Below are 20,649 nucleotides of genomic sequence, written 5' to 3' on the forward strand. Positions count from 1 at the left end.
ACCTCAGTGGCCTCTTTTGTGCTCCTCCCAGTATATCTGGGGTCTCTTCTATTGGTAGCCCAGATTTGGACCCAGAACTCCAGGTGTGGCTCACCAATGCTGAGTAGAGGGGAAAGGTCACCTCCCTCAATGTGCTGGTGGTATTTTGCCTAGTGCAGACAAGAAGGATGTTACCCTTGTTGTGAGTAAGGATACACTGCTGTTTCAGGTTCAACTTGGTGTCTACATTTGGGATGACAAGAAATAGATTATTTTAAGGCCTGAAATTCTTTTTTAAACTTGAATGTTTTTGTTTTTCACTTCAGTTTTATGTCATTGGAGAATTCTAGTTTATTCTTTATGAATCTCAATTTCTTGATAGAAACTACTTCATACCTGTTATCATACTTCATATCCTGTTTAAGTTGCCAGGTTTTCTATTGTCCCTTATTGACCCTGCCTATTGTCAACTGGAAGATTATTCTCTTATGCAGTTTGAACTGCTTTTTAAGGGCTTCTTCATTTCTGTAGCTTCTGTTTTTGAAGCCCAGTGCAACTCTTGTGAATTTGTTCTAATGTAAAAAGAAATTGTTGCAAAAAATTTAAATGAAAAAAAAAAGAGGCTCTCCAGCAACTCATTCTTCCTTTTTTTTCTTATGTTCCTACATAAATGCTAAAAGACTATGATCTATGGGTCTGATTACCTTCTCATCATCCTGGTTTGGAAAAGGAAAATAGAGAAGGACACTTATGCAACTATTTCCAGTCTGTGGTCTACCATTTATTTGGATATACAGGATTTCCAAATTTTCATCCACTGTGGTGCTGTCATTAGGAATGTGCATGCTCTGGCACCTTTTTGTGTCCCCCATGCACTCTAACAGGTCATGCAGAGCTCTTTAAATGCCAACACTTTGGTTCCTTTGGTTGTGGTGATTTGTCGCTTTTGTAGCATCTCTCCTTACTCCAGTGGATGTATGCTCAATTCCAAAACCATGTGATCCTTCCCAACATAAAAAACAAACAAACAAAAAAACAGCTGTTCATATGACTGATAGTTAATTCAGCTACAGTTATCTACATACATGTTTCCAGAAGGATTTTTTAGAGGTATGAGAAAATGCAGCCACTTTCTACTTTGGAGGACCCACACTGTGGTTATTTTCTTTCTGTTGGCCCTTCAGGCTTGCTCCTTCTGTCTGATAACATTGGCATGATTCCTCTAGGAACCTGTTTGCTTGTCATTCCCTTCTGAAGCAGGCCAGATTTCATTGGATTGGAGGTAAAACTATTCACTGGAATCCCTCATGTGGTTGCTGCTATACCTACCTGTGCCCCCAGATTTGCTCAGTTCATCTGCTGTGACCAGCAGTAGGAAATACAGTTGGCACAGTGAGCTTACAAGTACTCTTTAAAAAAGGTAGTCATCTTGTCTAGATGGTGGATATGGTAAACATTTGCTTCTGCATCAAGCTAATGTATGTGAGCTCAACCTGTTGTTGCCTTCATGCACAAAAACTAGGGACTTTATTGATCCTGTATGTTCAGCTGGAGAATATTGCACCTAATTCTGAGTTTGAGATGTGCTGATGGAAAATTATGTAGCATTAAGATATTCTGAGGGAGTAGGAGGAAACATTAAGTTACGTTGTGAAAGTAAGCTGTAGAACTCCACACTAGAAAATGTGGATACTCAAATTGACGAAGGGCAGACTTTGTTAATTAAAGGGAAACCCACTGAGGATGATTATTTACATAACATAAATACTGGCTCCAAGCTATGAATTGCAGACTGAGAGTAGGAGTGATGGGAGGATGTAGTATGTTTGCCATGGTTATATATTTTTTGCTAGTGACCAATAGCAAAAGTCTGTTTGAGGCAGGTTACTGGGCTAGATGGACATTTCTTCTGAACAGTCATGGTCATATACCATGGAAGATGCTAGAGAAAAAGCTGGAATTAGAGGGCATACCAAAGTATCAACAGAAGTAATTCTTTTGTTAGACTTCCTCACATACTATTACTTTATTACATAGCCTTTAGCTATTGTGAATTGCCTTCATATGGAATTGCAGGTCAATTACCTGTTTCCAGAGCTATTATTAAAAAGTTTTACGAGTGAGAATCCAGCTGGCCTCCCCTGCACCCATCATTTTTTCCAGTGATAATGTACAGGTGGCCCATACATTGGATCTGCTGGCTGTCCTTCTGAAAGGCACAGACAGAACTACTGACAGCTCTAAAGGCAGAGTGCGAGATGGCTGGGAGCACTTTAGTCTCATAAAGGTTACTGTCTGTGCTAAGAATAGTGAACTGAAGACAGCCTGTCCTTTTGGGCTTTTAGCCTGCCTTCCTCATCTTGCACACCTGTAGAAATATTCTGATCATTTTAGATGGGCTGATTTGTAAATGTGTTGTAAAAGGACACGGCTGTGTTTGGCAAATGCTGATTTGAAAAGAGCAGTGCAGAGGAAATGATGAGTTTCACAATTGCTGTATCGTTTAAAATACTTTCTCTGGATGCTTCTGTTTGGATACTGTCTTGTGTTTACAGGAGAGAATTTACATCGTGTTCATTTCCTTCTAAACACAGATGGGAAAAGAAACAGGTTAAAAGAAAAGTAGAAAAGTGTAAAATAGGAGATAGCTTGAACAACAAAGGACAGCAAAAAGGCAGTGCTAACCTGGTGCCTAGAGTTAGTCCCAAGGACATCTGTCCTTGGCAGTGAGCTTAATTTGTAAAATCTGCCAAAAAATCAGTTGCCAAAACTCAGACAAGATTCACATTGGAAGTTTATGATTCAAATGATTTATTCTATTGAAGTTTCCTCACTGTTTATTGAAAAATTCTGAGATTAGTTCTAGGAAAAGGTGGAGCAGAAAGAATTGGAATCTTGGTCCCTTTCTGGATGGAAATGTGATGCCAATTTTTGTGTGTTGATAAATCCTCTGTGCTCATTTCTCTTCTTTCACAGTGGTAAGCACTGAGTTTTGCACTTGGTTCTCAGGACACATTTGCAATTTGATACACTGTGCAGTCATGCTTCAGTGTGCACCCTGAAATTAAAAAATAAATTTAAGAGGAGTAGAAAGAGAAGGGAAGGAAGAAAAAAAAGTTGGAGATGTTTTTTCCTCAAAGATATCCATTTACCTAGGTCATTGAGTAGATAAAGCAAAAATAAGAAGAGAAGAAACATCATAGGAGGTTGGTACTGCTTCTCAGGTACATACTAATGAGCTGAAAAACAGCCTTTCTATTCCCATTCTGGTGATCATATCTAATAAATAAATAAATAAATTCAAATTGTGAAACACCCTTCTTTCTGTCCTCCTCCTCCCAAAACCTTGAGGCTCTTCCTCTAAGTAGAGAACTTTTGTCTTAAGTGCTATTTCAATAAAAGTCTCCAAAATGCTAACAGCAGGCATTTAGCACTGATGATTTAGAAACGCATGCTGGAAGTTGCGGAATGCTGTATTACATCTTGGAAAGGAGATGGGGACATGTATGGAAGAAACAACAGTCAGGCTGCTCTGTTGCAGCATAATCATTTGTTCAGTTGCAAAGACAAGTTCATTGAAAATCATTTTTTCCACCCGTTTCTTAACTTTAAAAATATAACTGCGTATTCATACATCTTACAGTATTCTGAGTTATTCAGGTGAGATTTTTAACCACTAGCCTCAAAACAATATAGAACATATAATTCATGACACAACTACAAACTGTCAAAGGCAGAAAAGGCACGTAATTGCAGAATTCCCAGTGTGTCAGCTGGGTCCCATGGTGGAAGATGTGGTAAGGTTTGGAAGAACGGTCTTTCTACATAGAACACAGTAAAGTTAACTTGTTTTACTGATGCAGACTGAGACCAGAGAGGCTGGTATATAAGTGTTAATTATAAAATCCGAAACTAGAGTTCTTAAAGGTATTAAGCACTTAAATCTTGTTGGAATCTTTGTGCATTTTTGTTTTTTTATGCGTGTGTGTGGAAATTCCTGTAAAGATTGGCATGTAAGAAAGAGAGACCAGTAACTTCCTTTCTTCAAAAGAAACTTAATAATGTGTTTCCTGAGGCTTAATGCTTCCAGTTGCTTAGTTTATTCTGGGGAAGGAGAATGAAAGAAAAGGCATTCCCCACATCCCTTCTATTTTCTGTGTTATTTGGACTCAGAACATTAAAAAAATTTGTATTGCTGATTCTTCTGATTCCAATTGCATTTAGGAACTTCGATGTCTTTCAGTGAGTTTATAAAATACAAACCTGTATTTGCCTATCTTGCCCAGAGATGGGTTAGGAACAATAATACAACCTGGGTTTTTGGAAGCTTGGTGCATTTATAATCATCCTCAAGTCATCTTTTGCAAGTGGCAAAAATAAAATGGTGCGTAGGGTGAAAGTCAAAGCCAACGTCTGAGGAAGACAGTTGTTTAACAGTTTATAAGCATCTGTACAGAGAATTTGAAATCCTAACAGACTTTAAAAGCTATCTGTCCTTGCTGTCTTTGTTGGTTATCTGAGAGCACTTAAACTATTTTTATAATGCCATAAGGGTGGCAATCTGAGCTTACTGCAAGACCCTGGGGAAAATGATGTGGGCTGAACGGTAAGGTAGCCTGAAGCCATTTGGAAAATTGGTTGTTTTTGCTGCTGTTTTTATTTTTCGTAGAATTTTGTTTTGGAAGCCATGTTATATTTATTATATAGGTAGAAATAAGTTTTACAAGGTTTGAGCTGTGTGTGATGTTCAATGTGTTGGTCACATTAATCTGGAAACTAAGGATTTCCTGTGCTTTTAAACTCGTGTCCAAACGGAGAAAGATAGATTCTTGTGGTAGGAGAAAAAATTAAGTGGGCAGCAAACAAATGATTTTTTCATTTATTTTTTTAATCATATACTTTAAATGCTGTTTACTGGGTTTTTCTTTTTTTAAAATTTTTTTTTTAAGTTAGTGTAATTGTTTCTTATTTTTCAGGGAATGTGTCAGTAATCTTTCCATGGGTTAGCATAGAAGGCAGGCAGAAGGCCTCCTAAGGAACTGGGAGCATCTTTAAATTCCATATTGGACTCATATGAAACTCCTCTGTGTTCCTCTTCATTGCTAGAGCATCAAATGACATCAAGTTTTATCCTATCTGATGAAAATCTGCTGATAAAACGGGGTATCTAAGAGTTAAATGTGTGAGGAAGAGTCCTTGCTAGAGACTGTTAGGTATTTTTGCAATTCCTTAATTTTCCATCCCGGTAAAATAATCTAACCTATGTAGAAACTTCTGTATTATACAAGGGTTCTACTCAGCCATGAGCAGTTGATGTTGGAACCAGATAGGAAGTAAAGTAAGTTCTGTTGGGCGCAGCACTGGTTGGGAATTTGTAGCTCTAGGTTCTTTTCCTGACATCACCATTTTTATACTGAATCCATATGAATCTCTATTCTTTCCTTTATTTCCCCTCAAATATTTTCTGTTTTTATGAAGTTACAGCTTTATGGATAAACAATGCAAATATCTATTATTGCTAGCAGGAATTTGGGAATAGCAGCTGAGCCAGTCCAGAAATGCGTATCAATCATCAGCAAGAATCCTTTCAATATTTCACTAGAGAGTAAAAAGCATTTTGTCCTTTTTTTGCTACTCAGTATTGGCTTGGATGTTTGCTATTTACATTAAATATCCATTATAAATACTGTGTAATGAGGTTGCCTTTGTTTGAATGATTGTTCAGTATCTAAGCGCAAAAAGATATCGATCTCAGCTGGGGGTACAGTGCAAGTAATAGCAATATTAAATAGCCTGAAAGAACTTGATGCAGAAAAACAAATGCAACTATTTATTTGGGAACAATATTCCAAATTCAACCCCTCCTAACACCGCTGTGAACTTGAAAATGCCTTCTTTACATGTAAATGGCCCTACAAAAGGCTGCAAGGAGTTGGTTTTGGAGAAAATTATCGTCCTCCTTTCTCTGCCAGAAGCCATGGAATTTTTATTAGACTAGTTTTCATTACTCAGCAATGAATGTCTGATCTTTGATCAAACTAATTTGAAGCAGTTGCACTTCGCACTCATGGATAAATGGGATTTACTTGGAAAAAAATATGTATGTGCACACATAGAAAATATATAGATACATTAAATAATAAATACTACATTTATACTGCTTATTGGAATGAAGAAATTTTCTGATTAGTTGGTGAATATTGTCCAGGAGTAGGAGGCTTTTATTCTCTGCAATGTTCAGGGAAAGCCACATTCTCCCCTCACACTTTTGCAATTCAAAACTCCAAATGCAGATACATGAAGTAACAAGCAATTTTATTTTGTCTCATATATTTATACATACCGAAGACTCATCCTATTCTACTCTCTTCTATATTCTGATTTTCTGTCTCCCTCAACTTTGCTCAAAGACATTCAGCTGTGTAAAATATACAAAGATGAGAAACATTTTTATGATGTTTGATCAGCTTAATTGGTATATGCTTTGTTAAATTAAATGGAAAAAAAAGAGCATGAAAGTCTTTGATTTAAATATAGTTTACAAAAGCATCTTTGATAATGAAAGCCATGTTTTAGCTTTTCAAATGGGTGTACCACTCCAGTGAGGAACAAGTCCAGTGTTGGTCACATTGATCTGGAAACTAAAGATTTTCTGTATTTTTAAACTAGTGTCCAAGTGAAGATGTGTAAATTCTTGTGTTGTGTTGAGATTTATCTTGGGTTCTTCTATAGTGTTTGCATCTGATATAGTGACCCTCACCTCTACTTATTAGTAGAAGGTAGCAGTGTTAAGATGAGTCAACCAAATAATTCTGTTTGCTTTGAAATAGCATGAAGTCCAGAAGTTTTCTGTTGACTACTTCCAGTGTTTGAAGGTTTCAGGTCAGATAGAAACTGACTCAAGAAGGAAGTTTTTCTTTCCAGTGTTTTCAGAGAATATTCCCATTCTGTTCAGAATATTTGGAAGGTTGATGTTTAGGTTCAAGGCATTAGTCCATGTTTCAAACAATACAGACTTCTTACTGGCTCCTCTACTGTTCTTCATTCTGAATCAATTCCTTAATTTTAAGGTATCAGTAGAACAATTTATTTGGATCATTCTTTTTTGGATCATTCTTTTCTGCTGAATGCAGGGTTGAGATTCCTCTCCCAGACAGAAGAAGAAAAGACATTTATCCTAGGAAGTTAAACAGCGCAAACTCTATAATAACTAATAGAAAGAGATATGTAACAGATGGGATTTGTTTGTTATAAAAATGAAACAGGAAAGGATCTGGAAAAGTGTATAATCATGAATAATGCAGGAAAAAAACTTGGAATTTTTTGGGTTTTTTTATTCCTTTTCATCTTTGAATGCAGCTGCTCAATATTTATGTCATGGAATAATAAACGACCTTTGGCATCAGCCTTAGTGTGGGAAGCCTATAGATAGCAGGACATGTGCCCATGCAGTGACTGTGATACCAGTGTGCTCATTCAGTTTCTGTGGCATTACTCATACTGCCCTGAGTAATGCCTGATTTTAAGATGGTGCTTCAGAAGATGGTTCTTTACAGTGTGAGGCAAATTACCAGGGGCTGGCTATAAGCAGAGAAGTGGGGGTTGATGACAATAGTCAGGTATTCATTGTCCTAGGTAGGTGGACTTTGTATTCCAGCACTTGCACATCCAGCTGGGGATGAAGAAATATTTAGATGAGATGCAGAGATCCTCATCTGAAGATGCTGTGGTTTCTGAGCTGGAGTAACATTGTGAACCTTCTAATTTTCTGGCATAATGAAGAGAGCTGAGGCTTGTATTGTCAGCTTTTCTTATTATAGAATGGCCTGGGTTGAAAAGGACCACAATGATCATCTAGTTCCAACCCCCTGCTATGTGCAGGGTCACCAACCAGCAGACCAGGCTGCCCAGAGCCACATCCAGCCTGGCCTTGAATGCCTGCAGGGATGGGGCATCCACAACCTCCTTGGGCAACCTGTTCCAGTGTGTCACCACCCTCTGAGTGAAAAACTTCCTCCTAATATCTAACCAAAACCTCCCCTGTCTCAGTTTAAAACTATTCCCCCTTGTCCACCCTCATAAACAGCTATTCCCCCTCCTGTTTATATGCTCCCTTCAGGTACTGGAAGGTATAATGAGGTCTCCCTGGAGCCTTCTCTTCTCCAAGCTAAACAATCCCAGTTTCCTCAATCTTCCTTCACAGGAGAGGTGCTTCAGCCCTATGATCATCTTAGTGGCCCTCCTCTGGACCCATTCCAAGAGCTCTGTGTAAATAATTCCAAACAAGCATGAAGATTCTGTCACTAGTCAGTCTGGTATATGAATTGCCTGTGATGGACTTGACTGTTTCCATTATTCTTGAAATAATTTGTTGTTAGAAGAGCCAAGTATGGAGTTAAACAACTACTGTGGGTTGACACAGTCCGGCAGCTAGGCACCTGTCTACTACTGGAACTTGGACTGTGCATCAATAAAACAGGATAATGAGAACTTCTGCATATTTACTTGCTGAGATCAGTGATATTGGTGCCTTTATCTTCAGTAATCCCAGATTTCCCTTTGGATTCATAAAGCTCAGATGTAAGTACAGGACCAGAAATAAAAGATTCGGAAGGAATCAAATTCTGTAGACAGTTGTTCAGTGTGAAGTGTTAATTGCCTCATTGCATTTGCGATCTTTGTGAAGTTCTTTAGTTCAGAACAGTCATTAAATTGATGGAGAAAGTCATTAAAGAAACGCTGAGTGTATGCATCGCCACATTTTGCTCCTGCTTCATAAAACAGTTGTGTGGTCAGATGCAGATCCTTGAATTTTATTGTAGGAGTTGTGGTGGACATTTCAGAGTTTTATTTTTGACTAGCAGTGTGGAGATTTATCTCGGGTTCTTCAAATGTATGGTGTCTACATCTGATCCAGTTACTCTCAGCTCTACTTATTATCAGTAGAAGGGAACATTAGTGTGAGTCAGCCAAATAATTCTGTTTCTTTTGAAGGAGGATGAAGGGCCCAGGTGTAGAGCTCAGAGGGACCAGGTCAGAGTGAAACCATTCCACGAGTGGTAAATACTGCATGAGGATGATCCCACTTTATCTAACTTCAGTGTCCAATATGCAGCCAAATGTCTTCTCTGAGTTTATCACCCTAGTTTGCTCTGTAGGGGTGACTCACAGAGTGGATATGGACAGAGATCTTAAAGGGATGTACATCCATATGAAGAATCTGCAGACTAGCTGTACACAGGGGTCTAGATGATGTTCTTCAAACAGACTTTGTTTGGAGGTGAGTCTTCCAGGTGAGAAATGCTATTTCTCCCTCAGATGTAAAGACCTTTACGACCAATATGTTACTCTGGATTTTGTATACACTAAAAATGTTTCCTGTTTCCAGTGTAAGGAAACACAATCTGTTTTGGGGTTAAAATGCAATCTGTTAATCTGTGTGTCACTATATTTATTAATTCCAGCTTAACAATCTATCCCATGCATAATGCCTCAAAGGACGTGGCTTTTTTTTTTTTTTATTCCTTTCTGCTTTTCTGCTTTATGTTGATTCAGGTGCAGTTCTAATTTGGCTTATGAGTCCAGAGAGAACTCATCTTACTCGTTTCCAGAATACATGTATTTTGATGGACTGTCTGTATACACCCTGTGTGAGTAATAGAGGGCAGACAGTACGAGAGGTATTTCATTAGAGAAATTTCACACGACAGTGAGCAATTCTTCCAAATGCCTTTGAAGATCCTAGCAGACTTGACTACATTGGAAGCTGATAAAATGGTTCATTTGCCACATTCTTCCATTTATCATAAGTCATTCATTTTAATGGGCTGTTTCCAGTTCTGTTTCTGATCTTTACATAAGACTTAAAAATCTTTTCACTTTGTTGTAGTCAGATCTATTCAGAAGGAGGTTTAAAAAACAGAGGCACCCAGAGAAAGAAAAAAGAATAAAAAGATGTTGACAGTTATTTACTGCTTATTGTTCATAATGCAGTATGCCCTATAATGCAATAGAGTGCCATAAGGTCTTACAGGTGAAGAGTGAAAGACAAACTCTACTGGTGTACACTAGAGACAGATCCCCCAAATCATAGTTATAACAGGTGGGGGAGTGCTGTGCCATTGCAGCCATGTCAGTTGATCTTGGATAAGTAATTTGACAAGGTAAAGTGTGGCATATTTTACCTTTAATGTCTTCTGGAAGACCTGTCCCAGATTCTTGTCTTAAAATATGTTTGCAGTTTGACTATATGATAAAACATGTATTTTATTCTGTGTTTTACAAATGCAACCAAATTCATACTACAACATGGTCGGTAACCTTGTGAAATGCTTATGCATCTCAGAGTACTCCAAAGAGTGATTTACAGAGGGTAGCCAAAGTGCAAAGAGCTGTACACTGCCTCCCTCGACCCAAGTTCCATTCCTGAACCAGAAACGTCCTTGCATGTCAAAAAGGGACTCTGTAATTCGTGAGGATTATGTGACATCAGGATGTTACACTTCTTCCCTGTCAAATTTCCTCAGAAGAAGGATAAAATAGGAATAATGGAACTAAGAAGTGAAAGGAGGTGTTTTTATAAGACAGATATATAGATCGGTAGGCACACGAACATACAAGATATATTAAAAAAAAAAATACATATACACATAATACAAATACACGTAAACAAATATATAAATGTTTCATGTGTAAAATACTGTTTTGAGCTAACAAGGTTACCGTACAGAAATAACAAGAATTTTGATTAACAGTGATGAAAATGCTTTTCCACAGTTGCTTTGATGGGTTGAAATCTGATTTGTGATTATTGAGAGGATTTGTACTTCAGATGATTTTGAATTAATTGTCTTTATGCTTTGGAGCTTTAAATTTCCATCTGCCTGATAAAGATTTTTACATTACTCAGGGTCTACTCTATTAATTAATATGAATTCTACAATGGGAATTGAACAAGAAAGACTTTAGAATTTTCTTTTTAGAAAGTAGATGGGGCCTCTATGTCCTGTATTACATTATCCCTGCATCTTCATAGAATCACAGAATAGCCTGGGTTGAAAAGGGCCATAACAATGGTCTAGTTTCAACCCCCCCCTGACATGGGCAAGCTTGCCAACCACTAGACCAGGCTGCCCAGAGCCACAGCACAGCAAAACAGTCTTATTTCCTATAATGATATGTTTGACAATGTTACCACAGAGCCAGGTTCATCTGGCCTGTTTTCATGAGTTCCTTCATCACTGGGCCAGATTGCATGTGGAAAATTTTGAGAAGTCCAGTAATTTCCATCTGTACTGGCATTACTTCTTAAAAAGCTGCATGACTTGCAGAAATTTCAGAAAAAAAGGAGGATGCTGCCTAGAGATCGTATTCAGTGCTGGGATTTTGATGTGAACCTTGCCATTGGTTCAGCCTGGGAAATGGCTGCCCTGGACTTACTGGACCCAGGCCAGACTGACAGCTGCTGTTATCAAGGATCTGGGTATCAGGGGGAGATGACACTCTACGCAAGGTCCTCAGCTCCATATGTTTTGGGACGACTCAAGGCTTTAGATTTTACGTAACAAAGCAATTCAATGACAAGATGCAATTTAACCATATTTTCTCCTTTCCTTTGTTTGCTGGGAAGGACCGGGCTGTTTTAGGAGATGTTCTCAGTGATCACTTAGGTTGGTATCCCTAGCCACAGCTAATTACTAACCTCTTAATTTGCTAACACTGGGAATTCCCTTCAGACCTCCAAAATTATTGAATCAAATCCTGGACAAAAACAATTAGATACTCTTGACAAGACACGTTATGATCTCTGATCAAAATTGGGGATGTTCTTTATTTTTTGGGTTGAGAAGCCTTATTTCCAGTCACTCTGAATTCTATGAAGACTATTTGAAAAGATTGCTTTCATTCTGCAGGAGCAACATTAATATTTAAGGTTGGTTGGAAAAGAGGGATCTGGCTAATAGTATCTAATGTCCAAGATAGACAGAGAAACTTTTGGATTTATCTTTGCTTTTATTGTGCCTGCTCCTGACTTAGAATTCCTTGGATAGAAAAATTAGAGGCATACATATTAGAGTAAAACATAATAATCAAAATCACACGGACCTGTCTGCATTTACAGTCCTCTAAATCACAAGTTCTTGCTTGACTCTATTGCATTTCCATTGTGGTCCAACATTGTTGGTGAGTTATACTTGAAGTAATAGCATTGAGCAGTCTTCAAGATTTGCTGGCTATGTTCTGTGAAATGCTGTCTGGTCCTACTTAAAAGATCTACTCCCAACCGCTTCGACTTGGATTACAACAAAGCTGAGCTGTGTCACAGTTCATGAGGAAACTTTAATCAGATTCACTTGTAAAACATAAAATATGTAACACCATGTTATGTAAAATACTGCAGATGCTACGGCCAAAAAGAAGGAAAGTAATAATTTCTGTGGACCTAGAATATTAAAAGTCAGTTTTCTTCTCAGGTATTTCTTCACCACACCCGAGAGATTAACGTGTAATGTTTTTTTCTTAAAGGGTCTACAGACTTAATTGAATGAGTCAAGATAGTTTTGATTTGCCTTCTTACTTCTTCCTTACAAACATTTCCAATGTTTAATTATTCTTGCATATTTTTAAAATCCGGTTACTTGATTAAATTTTACAAGTGCAGTCCTTGTGTTTTCCTCACTTTTCTGAAAAGTCTAAAAAAAAAAATCAGTAAAAATATAAGTACTTCTTACATTTAAAATCTCAGACAAAAAAAATAATAATGATGATGCCGGGAAGTATTTGCTTCTTACCTCAGAAGAAGCTACACAAAAATAATAAGCAGGCCCAATTGACAGACGATAGTGACCTGGGAAATACTTTTTGATTTGCTTATGTTAGTGAGAAAAATTGGTTTTCTTTCTTTTTCTCCTGTCAGACTTACTTGGGCAGCACAACAATGAGATTGAATTGAGATCATTTTCTGTCTCGTGAAACATCAGTACAATTACTCAATTCCAATCTCCTAGACAACTTCTGCTCAGTGTTACTCCCTTTTAAATCTGTTGTGGGCAGGATGGCTGCCTGGATGAGAGTAGGAATTAAATTTTTCCAGAAGAATATTTGTTATTGAAGATTATACATAAATGAGAAAGTACAGAACTTGGCTTTCTGATAGGAAGCAAGGTTGTGAACTGTGAAAAACACCTTCATGTGCATAATTTAGTGGTTGGGAAGTGAAATAATAGTAAATACAGACTCATATACTGATACGTTTTGAGTCATTTGTCAGAGATTGATGTGTTTTAAACAGAGTGGGAAGATGATCTTTAAGGTCTTTTCCAACCTGAGCGATTCTATGATACGTAGATTTTATTATTTTTTTTTTTAAAAAGGAAAATACACAACTTCACAAAGCTAATCGTCCTGATCATAAAAACTGAAGTAGTCCTATCAATTTTCATAGGACTTGACTATATTATGCCGCGTTAGGATGTGGCTGTGTAGATATAAATACACTGGGAAATTACTAAGTTCAAATAGATATCAGCTGTTGATTTCTTTAATATTTCATTAGTATTTTTCTCCTAAGCATTTGACAAACAAGGCACACTTTGATGAAAATTTGTAATCTTTTTTTTTGCCTATTTTGAAAATGAAAAAATGAAACTGATTTAAAAAATGTTATCATATTAGTACTTGAAATGTATGTGGAATAACCTGTAAAGACACTCCCAATGGCATTTGAACTCATCAGGTGGAATGAAATAGGTAAGAGCCTGGAGTTGTCTCTCTATTCAATATTTTATAGCAAGCTTCTAAGAGTCTGCATATCTATAGTGCTAACATAATGCAAGTAATTTGTAAGAAAAAGATCTCATATAGTTATCACATAAGACAATAAGACATATTGTCACAGATGGTACACAGTCTAGTTTTTAGTCTAGATTATTTTTTTCCACAGTCTATCCCGTTCACAGGCCACAGTGTTGATATTAGGAGATGATGATGTAATTAACCTATTCCATTTTGCAATTAAAAAGACAAAGCGACAAGATTTTAATCAGGTTCTGTTTTCTTCTGATTCAAATTACTGTTGTATTCTGCTGGTGCTGCTAACAATTTTAATAGGGTAACTGTGTTTCATTATTTCAGCATTCATGAGCTCATACTGTATTTTCTGTGGTTTGTTATTTAAACAGTATGAATGCCTGTAACAAATGTTTCAAACCAGAAACTGCTTTTTGTAGTGGAATATGCATCACTTGCTCCGAGGATAAAACTGCTCAGTGCCCAGTAAGCAATTCTCTGCCTCATTATTAATTGACTACAGTTTCCTTCTCTCCTTTATAACTTAATTTCAGGGTAGGATTTTAAATTTCTCTTCAGACTGTTAAATAAAAGCTAGGATTTGCTAAGCTGCAGTGGTGTAACCGGATCTGTGAAAACAATAGTTGAAGACAAACAAGGTAAAAAGCTGAGAAGAGGAAAAGTTCTCTTGAAGAAAGAATAAGAGAAAATATACATTGCTGTTAATTTATACTAATGAAAGGATACCTTAAGCCATATAATAAAGAATATTACTTTTAGCAAAAAAATTTAAGAGTAGAAGAGAATAGGAGTGATGGTAGAAAAAAATGATGAATTATTCTTAACGTGGTACTAAATCTGAAGTCAAGAGTTTCTTGTATGACGTGAGTCAACCTGGGAAAAGCAGATGTCATGTAAGCTGAAACTTTAACACTTACTTGTGCATATCATAAGTGGAGCATAATGGAGCAGGCAGCTCAAGCGTGGCAGTGACTGGACTGTAATTAATAATGTATTGGGTGCAAGTGTACCTTCTGCCTACAGCCTGTCATTACAGAACGAATTATAGAAAATAGATGTAGAATTGTTTGAAAGAATGAATTACAGAACTTCTCAAATGCAGGAGCTGCCAGGAAATGTTCCAGTGAACATTGTGTGTGGTGAACTACTTGAGTTTTCCCAACGTAAATCATAAGTTAGTGGCTGTTATCACATCACCTTGTAAGAGCAGGTAGCTGGAGCTATTCATTTCAATTTGTTTTGCAAGACAGTATTTTTAATTCTTTCCCGAAAAGTAATTTGGAAAAAGTGCTACAGAGTGTATCTTTCTTGACTTAGGAGAACGTGGCAGCTAATATTGTGAGAGATGTTCCTGCCCATGGCAGAATGGTTGGGCTAGATGGTCTTTAGATGTTCCTTCCAACTCAAACCGTTCTGGAGTTCTCTGTAAGATGTTAAGAGTTCCCTCTGGTATCCATCCCTGGGTAAGGTTTGTGAAATTATAGTGAGCTGAGCTCCTCCCAAGTGAGAGGGACAGAAGATGAAATAAGCTCAAGGAGTGACTTCATGCTAAAATTAGATTATTGTTTACTGTGTTGCATGTGAAGACTGTAGATAAAATCAAGTGATTTTAATCAAGTGATTAAATAGGCAACAAGAATGTTGCCCAGGGCAGATTCTTTTGAGGGCAAGAGATTGACACAATTTTCTCACTTTTCTGTTAGGTCTAAGTATACAAAGAGCCAGAAAAATGTCAAATATATGTTGAACAGTGGTTAAAAATTCAAAATCCTGTCAAACTTACATGGCAACGCTTTCTCTCTGGTTCCCAAAGGATATTCTCTCAGATTACTCATTTTACTTATGTTTGAATTCACACTGTTCTTTCTGCAACAGAACTTGAACTTCCCTTAATTGCATAAGTTTGCTTTTCCTAATTTAACTGCGCTATAAAATTGTAGCACTTAATGCATATGATTTAATGTGGAGAAGTGATGAATTTCTGTGATATCATGTACCTTACTAGGAAAAAACTTTTCCTAGTTACAAAAAAGATATCCCACTTAGATCTAAAATGAAAGTTGCTATTTAAGTGTTGATTCTTCTATAGGATAGAAGTGCCTCCTCCAAATGTAATACTTGTTTATTTAGAAGCCATTTGGATGCTTGAAAAGATACATGTTTTGTGGCTTCTTCATACCACCCTAAGGCTTCTCAAGGCACAAACTGACTGCCAATTCCAACTGATCTGACAGTTCTGAAATTGATATTTGAATGGAAAGCCAATAGGGAATTGGATGCAGCCATTGTGGTGCTGTGAGTGTGCAGATGGATCCTAGAGATTGAGAGGGATAATGCATTTAAGCACATTTTAAATCAAAATGTAAAGATCTAATGGTCAATTATATTTAATGAATCTGGATGTTGGTTCTTTGAGGTCCCTTCCAACCCAAGTCATTCTCTGATTCTAAGCTGATCTTTTCCCAAATGTCAAGTTCAATTAAACCCAAGATAAAAACTTATCATCTGGTGACTTGAAGTCATAAAATGAAGATTAGATATCAGATTGATCACTTTGCAAGTTTCATCTGTCTCCAAAATATAAGTCTAGGCTTTCCCCTTCTGAATTTAGAAATGCTGCCTGACTGACACTATTGCTGTTCATATAGATTGCTGCATAGTTCAGTTTACTGTCACGGAATTATCAATAGAGTTCTATGAAATATTAATTAGCAATCTATTCTTAGTGATTTTGTGAGGACAACACTATGGAATGCTGTGTAGTATTAGTAATACTGCATATTAATCTCTACTTACAGCCAAAGCAATTCATTAAATTGTAGAAGTTAAATCAAGGGATTGTGAAGGGAAAGTACTGCACTCTGAAAATGAAATGTACAGGTTTTCAAGGTACAGTTTTCCGAAGGAAACAATTATGTTTCATAGATCTGGTATGGATTTGGAGCACTAACTTTTTTTTTTTTTTTAAGAGAGAGCATGTTCTGCAGAGTAGTGTGTTAACTGTTCACCTAGTTTTAGTTAATCTTAGTACTTCATGTAGTAGTTCATCTTAGTACTTCATGCCTTCTACTAGGCAGTCTTTAGGTAAAAGAATGAATGTCCTGATAGATCTTTTCTGATAGAAGAATATCATGCAAGCAGCTGTGTAATACTGAACAGTTACTATTGGACAGCACCTAATGCCTTTATCTTTGACTGAAAATCCAACAGTTAGAATCCTGAAGGAAACCATGATGAGTACAACATAGTTTCCATGATATTTTACAGAATAAAACAGGGTTTTTTGTTTGTTTTTTCTCATTCATTGATGATATTTCCTGTTCAAAATCAGTCATGTTAGATACTTGCTGTTCTAACAATACAAATGTATGGTTATTTCATAGCAGATTCTTTTTCTGAGATAATACTGAATTACTTGTAGGTCTCATAAAGTCAGTGTTCTATAAATCTAGAAGGAAAGTTAAAGCAATATCAGCAGCAACAATATCAGGGGACTCGTATAGGTTACTTTCTTTTCTCTTTCTTTCTAATCACAGATTTTGTTCTTCCTCTAAATACGTTTTTCCATTGCTGTGGCTGTTTTTACTACCTTTCACTACACTGTAACCTCCATGCCAGGCATGCATGCACACTTTTGCTGTTTTTTGCCACTGTTAAGCCACTCATTCATCCATTTATTTGGACCTGTCTTTCTCTGCCTTTTTCCTCAGGCTTATTAGCACTGCTACATGTTGCTGGCAGCCAGCAGCCCTGCTCCCTGCTACCTGTGGTCATGGCAGCTTTCTCCCTCACCTTCTCTCTCAATACTGGTGAAAAACAGCACACTGAGGATTATATGGAGCATGAAATGGCCCAGGAACGGCTTTTCTCGTGCTACTTAAACTTCATTTAATGAAGCTGAAATACAATGCCATCAGCTGAAAAATGTGATGGGAATTCACCTCATCGGCTCAGGAAAGCATCTGTTGTGGTGATCTGAAGCTGTCTTAGCTAAAGGCTAAACTGTGCTATTTTTAAAGCACATTCCCATCATGGAAACGAGGAAATGGAGTCAGTGGAGCAGTTCACAGAGGAATGATTGAAAGCTTGAGATATACGTTGCAGGGGAGAGAGCAGCAAGCCACTAAGGCTAATATTTAGGACATATCAAACTCTAACACTTCTGTAATTTCAATTGTTTTAAGAATGTCACGCTCATCATTCTGTTTTTGATTAAAAGGTGCTGGAACATTTTTTGGACCATATTTGTGATTCTTCTCCATCTCTTGTTTTGCAGTCATTTCTCACCAAATTGAACAGTGTAGGATAATTGTTCCAGGCAAACTAAGAGTATCAGACTCTTTGTTCATAACACAGACCCATTCTAAACCATTTCGTAATCAACCCAGAATGAGTATTTTTATATCTGTGTCTGGGTCATAAGTTTACTGACCCAACACATGAAGGAAAACAATTAGAAATTTACTGCTCCACTGAAATAACTAATCACCCATGCATTAGGAAGGAATACAACTGCAGTATAATCATGAGATAAAGAAGGCAAAAGCTACTGCAAATGAGGGAAATAGAGATAATGATGTATTCCAGCTCCATGCAGATAACTATGGATAAGTAATTACGGTGAGATTATTGGAGTGTGGCCAGTTCTTTTGCTGAAGTGTCTGTTAGATGTTTTTCTCTTTGATTGTGGAACGTACTTTTTGTTGTCCGTGTTTAGGGTAAGAGCTGGATATTCAGAAATGCTGACAACAAGAAACTCTAGACTGCTTCCATTGCAAGTCTTCCAGTCACGCTAATGAGGGCAAAGTTTTGCACTAATAGTAAAACTCTGAATGTTCTCAGCCTCTAAAAATACATCCTTGTTTAGATACACATAATGTATTAGCAAATATTTACTTGTAACTGGGAGTTTTGCTGTATGCAATTTCAGGTTCTGCAATCCTGAAGATGTTTATGGCTATGATTAACTTTGCATGTGGTTTCAAAGCTAATAGCACAAGTGATAGTGTTTAAAATGAAGTACGTCTCTAGGACCTTGCAAAATACAGGATTCATCCCTAAATTCTATGAAATAAATGCATAATGGCACAGAATCAACACAGTTGGGAAAAACAATCATAAGAAATGAGAATCTTCCATTTAATTTCAGCAGGGGAGAAAAAGAAGGAAAAAGAAGCAACAAAAAAAACATGGATTGCATGATGTTCTCATCTTGCAGGGTCCTCAGGAAGAAGTTATCATTTTTCAGTCCATAGCACAATACAGTGCAATTCTCCTTCTATAGCAAATCCAAGCAGTGACATTTTTGAAATCTTTGGAACTCTTGGCCTTCCAGTGTTTGATGTTGGTGGTTCATAGCAGTAATTAACTGGAGTGTCTTAAAGAGGATACGAAACTGGAGAAACTGCATTCTAACTTTCAGTTACCTGATTTGAAAAATAGCAAGGAATGTTTTTCATTTATCACTCTGTGGTTGTCTGATAAAGGAATTGCAACAATCTACCATTCTTCCATCTTGCTTCGTGATTGGTTCAATCCTGCTGGCTTGATAGACATGTTGCTTTGTTGTTTAGGCAGTTTTTCCTCCTATTCCAAATTGGGATTGAGTGTGTGTATCTGTGACCATATGACTTGTTCACCCCACTTAATTTTGATCAGTCAGGTTCCTGTACTGGAGCTAGTTGCATGATTAGAAAAGGGTGCTATTTTAGGGCACAATTCCTCTAACTGAAAAAAGATCCTAAAATGGGTGACAGACTGTTCAGGTGGGGATGTCTGTGCTTCAAGTGCCTAAAAAGCACTGTGTGTTCCAGCTGCACAGATCAGAGAGAGCATGGCAGGAAGGGGACAGAGAGAGACACAGAGGGTGAGCACAAAGCTAGGATGATGAAAGGATGTATTTTTTAATGCACTTAAATGTCTTGGAGATGTTACACGTGGCTTTAAAGATCAAAAATCAGGCTAGGTGTACAGAATGGGCTCTTCTATGCAGTCAATTAATTTAAGACCTGGTACAATGAGTAGAAATCTGGGTCCCATTACAGAGCTCAGAAAATTCTTTCTCAGGTGGATAGAGGCCCTGTTTCTACCCCTGTACAATGGAAGACAGCATTCTTTACAACAGTATGTACAGAAAATCAGCGAATTTTCACTGGTAGAAGATTAAGGCTTGGGCTAAACTCACTTGCTTTGTAGCTGAAAGAAAGAACAATTCTGTTTGGATAAAGAAGGAGGAAATGTGACTTTAGGAGGCTGTTTATACTATTTGGTTTCTTTCATGTTTCCAGCCCTGGAAGCTGCTTCTTGGTTGAAATCTTGGAATAATAGTCGCCAGTGAAATGAGTTGGGCTGTGAATGGATAATTTCAGTTTTAGGATGTGACTCTTAGGGCTAATCTGCTATGGCCACATGTTGCAGAGAACTGAACTGGTGTAGAGCTGCTGTTCTGACTCCGGTGCAGTGAGTGGAATTTAAAAAGTGGACTTTTCCCTTTGGACTTGATTAGTAGAGGTATGCTATTCTTTTGATCATAACTTAGTATCATTTCTGTCCTTTTCAGTATAAAATTGATGTTGAAGTAAGAGCTGTTGAATATTCTGTTCCGTATGCAATTTATCAAAGATGGAAAACAATGTCCTCAGACCAACCCTGTTCTGCTGGGTGATTCAATAAGGAACAGATCTGTATTAGTTATTATGAGACCGTACTTTCCATCACAGAAGCATAAGATCCTCAAGGATAGACAGGTGTTTAATCTCAGCTGTTTCTGCAAATGGTTGCAAAGGAAGTATCTCCTAATCTCGGTTTTTACTGAAGGTCTACAGAAATCAGTGTAGGATTTCCAGGGAATTTACTCTATCC

Source organism: Phasianus colchicus, chromosome 4 (genome assembly GCF_987193195.1).
Source record: "Phasianus colchicus chromosome 4, bPhaCol1.hap1.1, whole genome shotgun sequence".
Classification (NCBI taxonomy): Eukaryota; Metazoa; Chordata; class Aves; order Galliformes; family Phasianidae; genus Phasianus; species Phasianus colchicus.